The 4842-nt window shown below is 45.9% G+C and overlaps 1 long non-coding RNA gene across 1 annotated transcript; it reads right to left on the minus strand.

Annotated features, from left to right (window-relative positions):
• Positions 1-1780: 1780 nt before the first annotated feature.
• On the minus strand, positions 1781-3888 carry LOC106723491. Its single transcript, XR_001359304.2, has 2 exons — positions 3794-3888; positions 1781-2048 (listed from the first exon to the last, which is right to left on the minus strand). It is a non-coding gene; the product is annotated as an uncharacterized LOC106723491 (long non-coding RNA).
• Between the last annotated feature and the right edge of the window lie 954 nt (positions 3889-4842).

Here is a 4842-nt window from a genome sequence, read left to right on the forward strand (position 1 = left end):
ATTCTGTCATGCTAGGGTGCATGGAGCATCCCACAAGAGCACCTGGGGGGTGGGTCTCCTCCATGCTCGGCAGTGGACCCAGAAATGTACTTCTGGTCCAGTTCCAGGTCTGCTGTCGAGTGTGCTGGGGAGTCCCCCGTGCTTCTGTGGGACACTGCCTCTGCCCCAGCATTGTACCGTTCACAGTCCCTGCTACCTAGAGTTATATAGAAAAAAACATTTAAAGCTTTATTTACGTCTGAGTTGCCGAAACTGTCCGAATCTCTCTGAATCAATTTGGAGGATCCTGAATCAATTTGGAGAGATTAAAGAGTCCTCTGATTCAATTCGGATTCAGAGATTCGACCACCAAACAGGGCATATCTCTGCCGAATCAAATCAGGGACTGAAGATTCGCACAGCCCTCCTGCTTAGTAACTCTGGTTTTATGCAGTCATTTAATACTTGTTTATACAAGTGCTAAATGAGCGTGCAGTAACAAGACCACCACCAGCATCTCGTGTAGACACAGCCAGGTTGTATTCAATCAGGCACTAAAACCTGGAACTCCTCAAAATCAGAGATTCCTGTTGGGCAGATGGCATGCAAGTTGGTGTTGTAGAAACAAGGGACAGGACTGATAAAAAGAAACCAGACACAGGAGATAGTCATGCAGCAAAATTGTTCATAAGAATAAGAAGTGGAGCACACAGAGAGTTCATGGAGAGCGGAAACATAAAGGGTAGATTTGGCTTATAAATACTCATGTTTAGGATCTGTTTCCATTAGTCTACCAAAGTGGAAAATTGGTGTCACTGTACCAGGGAAACAGACCTTCCGAATATGAGTTCTGAGGAGATGGAATTGGGCACTACTGCCTCCATTTGCATGTACACACTGGGTTGCAGACAGGGCCCGGGCTTCCTCTTCTTCATAGAGACTTGCTTAAAATCTGGGATTGCAGATCAGTTCTGTTTAGGATTGATTTGTCTTAATATTGACAAGCTTTCAACCAAACCAGGTTAGGTGGGTGCAGTGACTGGAAGGGAGACATGCTTTCTGTTTTTAATAGTATAGCACGGAAGGGCTGGAGGGATTTGAGGGCTGGGATTATGTTTCTGAAATGTAGCATAAGTGAGGTATTATCAGTCATGCGGCCTGGTGGAAAAGGACCAGGTGCTCTATCTGAGCAAGAATAGCAAACACCCAGTCTGGGGTAGGAGGACAGACCAGGGCACACAGACATGCTCCAGGCCTGATGTTTTCTCTGTGTAGGACTCTTCAGTGGGAATTGAGTCATGCTGGGTGTGGGGGTCTGCACAGGAAGAATTTCACCAGAGGGTTTGCAAATAAGGAATGGAGCGGAAAAAACTCAGGAGGCAAATATTATGCTACAAAGGAATTTTAATGCACAGAAGAACTTGCGTGTAAAGACACAGAAGGGATACAGAAGAGAGAGCCAATGTTCCCAAGACTGTCCAAAGGGCCACAACCGGGATTCTATGCCTGTTGACACCAAACCTCTTGTACGCCTTTGTGGCTGTGTCAAGTGGTCTGCAATGGATTACAAATGGACTATAAGGAGGATGAGGCTTCCTTTTAAATGGCAGCACAGAAAGAAGAGGTCTTACTGCTTAACAGTGCGGAGAATTTGAGGTTCTTAGACTGACAAAGCAAAACGTAGGAAACACATGTGTGGGGGAGGAAGTCATCTAGGAAGGTGAAGCCCATCACAAGAGAGGTGCTGAGTGCTTAGCACTGCTCAAAGCCATGTCCTTCAGGTGAGCCGTGAATCTGTATCTTGCTTTTCATTTCTTCTTTCCCCCCAGCACGGTGGATGTTTGAGCTGGATTCAGCATTGCCACCACCTTCCAGAGCTGTTCCTAACGGCGACACCAGGGGCCTGGATAACAGCATGGGCCCTGCCAAACTAGGCATCCATATCGGTCATAGCAGCAACACCAATATCGCCTTCCTGGGTAGGGGGGTCTACAGTCAAGCTGGCCCGGGTAATGCAGGTCTTCAATCATGTCCAGGCTGTCAAACATCTTGCTGTGCTGGAGGCGAACCTGAAACACAGCAGGGAGCAGGGGAAACGTGACACATGTGCAGTTCTTAAAGACTCAAGGGTCAAAACCTGGCTGCAACTCTGAAGGAAATCTGGCAGGGACCCACAGACTGGGGGACGGAGCAGGGAAATGCAGACCTCAGTCCTCCTTTCTGCCTGTGTTGCTGCTCTCCTTTCCTCCACCTCTTCTCTATGCTCCACTTGTGCTCACCTTCTCCCCCAAACAACAACTTTGAAGTCTTCCTATGCCTGCAAAATCCTAGCTGGAAAGCAGGCTCCAGGGATGTGTGGGGCAGCTGCAGCAGGTGTGGGGAAGGGAACCTTTAGTCCAGTCCTTGGCAGCCCCTGGCCCAATGGCACAGGCACAGTCCTGGGATGTGGGGAATGTGCATTCACTTCAGGACCCAGAACCCACGTATTCCTCTGTCTCCTATCCCTAGGATCTGGGGACCAAAGATGGACTCCTATTCTGCAGCTTGTTGCATTGCAGGAGGATTCATCCTTAGGTAGGCAGTTTCCAGTTAGGATCCCAAATTCCTGGGCAAAAACTGGGCTGTGGGGTATCACCCCAGTTGGGAAAAGTAGTGGGATGTCAGATATTGCTCCCACTCTGTGGAAATTGCAAAGCCTGCACATGCTGCCTGGTTTGGATTGGAGGAGCTTGAGTCTCTTCATCTGAGCAAAGGAGGCCCTGGACATCAGACTCAGAGATTTAGGATTTGGCTTGTCACTCCTGACTGTGCACTCCTACACTTTGCACAAAACATGGCACAGCATCACCCCAGCTGGGTCCCTCTTGCACTCTGGCCATTAGTGTCCAAAATGCCCTTGAAATGCCAACTTCAGCTGTGGGCTCCCTAATACTTGCCACCCACCAACTGCAATGAAAGCAACATAAATAAGAGAATCACCCTGAGCAATACAGGAGGTCTAGTACATTTAGAGTCAAACCTTATTGCTGGTTGCAATGACAGTCATAGAAAGGCCAACTGGGTACCAGCTCTTCTCTGTCCCTTGCTGCAGCCTCCTTAAGCTGCTTTGCGACCAGCCCCTCTCCAGCCCCCTTACCCTCAAAGCCCTTACTGACATGGTTCGTTTCATGGAAAATTGCCACTTCACATGAAGTTTGGAAAATGATTCATGTAGGCTGGGGTAAGGGCATGTGCGGAAAATGTATAGACATTGATCCCTTGTGGGTCAGCAAGGAATACATAAGAAAATAGGTCTTCTCGGAGGAAAATGGCAGGGCTAGCAGTTGGTTTCAAAGCAATTTCACTGACTCTGAGCATCTGAGCATTTGTACTTGATATTTCTAATCACACACACAAAACCCAGCGGGTCAAGTGATTCTCTTCATCATTTATCCCTTCTCCAATAATATCGAGTAGCTCTTGCTTCCGAAAGCAGGCAGATAATATGGAAAGGATGCCCTGTGGAATGTCTTCTGTGCCCAACTAAGTTAAAAGCTGGTTGTGATTTTTTCAGTCAAAATGATTAAAACACAAAAAACTTTAGTGAGAAAAATAACAACAAGCATCCCAAATTCCCATGTTTCTTTCAAATTCCTGTCTTTTCGTTGAAAGCTCTTGCAGTTCTTTAGTACCCTAAAGGCTTCTGCATTTCTTCAGTACCCCTTAGTACTCTAAAATATCCTAGAGTATATGTACAAGATTCAGTCCTAATGTTAAAAGATTGTTTAACCCAGTATCCCCATAGTTAAAAGAGATCAAGGTGAATTGGACTTACCTGATTCCCTACAGAGTAAAACGAGAAAGGCAAGTAGAGAGCACTGGTTTGCAAGCCCTTTTATACAGCTTCTTACGCTGCTTGCTGCATCTGAAACACCCTTGTTTTGCTCATCAGATGCAAAACGTTCTGTTGTGGATGTCACGCCTTTAATTGAAATAATTGTTTTCCTTGTTTTTTTCATGATTAGTATCTGTTGTCTGCTTCCTGGTATACCATGTGCACATTCCAAGTTTTCCATTCAAAAAATGTCTTGGCCAACTACATTCCTGGTCTTATGGAGATGACTTCACAGAGGTGACACTGGGAGGGGAGGGTGAAAATTGCTGACAATCAGAGTTTGCGATGTTTTAAGGTGAGTGGACTTTCCCATTAAGATTTGATTTTTTAGGACCTTTCAACTGCAGAGTAGAGGTATTTTTTTTTCCATTTGAGCAACCTGTAACCTCTTATAACAAAGCTCTCCACTTTGTATTATCTACTGAACTTGTCCATGTGCCATCTCCACTAGCAGATAAGAAATGTCCACACTTGCTTTTTCCTCAGCAGAATTCTCCTCTTCCTGCACAAATAGGTGAAGTGAAAGGAGATGGCAACATGATGCCTGCGATCATGGGGTACTTCAGAAGATGGTCCAGAAGAAGCTTGACCCAGAAAACCAAGAATCATGAAAGCCAAACATGGACGTGGCTCTGAAATAAATATGCTCTTGTTCATGATACATTTAGAAGTCCAAAATACAGATATTAATGAAGTGGGCAGACCACCAAAGTGATCTTGAAGACAATCTCACAGGCCTCGCTCAGTCGGTTGCAAGTTGCACATGGAGCAGTCAGGGCTATCGGGTGTCTAAAATCATTTACTGCCAATAAAGTGACCTTCACCTCAGTGTGCCACTACTTAGTTGAACAGAGAACAGGGCACCGGTTATTTGATTGTTCTCAGAAATTGGGAACTAAAAGCACTTCATTAACGCTCATTAAAGCTCTTACAGGGTCAAATCACTACATCCCTACAATGTTCATACTTTCCTGCAGGAAGAGACCCCT

The sequence above is a fragment of the Alligator sinensis genome, unplaced genomic scaffold (genome assembly GCF_000455745.1).
Source record: "Alligator sinensis unplaced genomic scaffold, ASM45574v1 scaffold2107_1, whole genome shotgun sequence".
Taxonomy (NCBI): domain Eukaryota; kingdom Metazoa; phylum Chordata; order Crocodylia; family Alligatoridae; genus Alligator; species Alligator sinensis.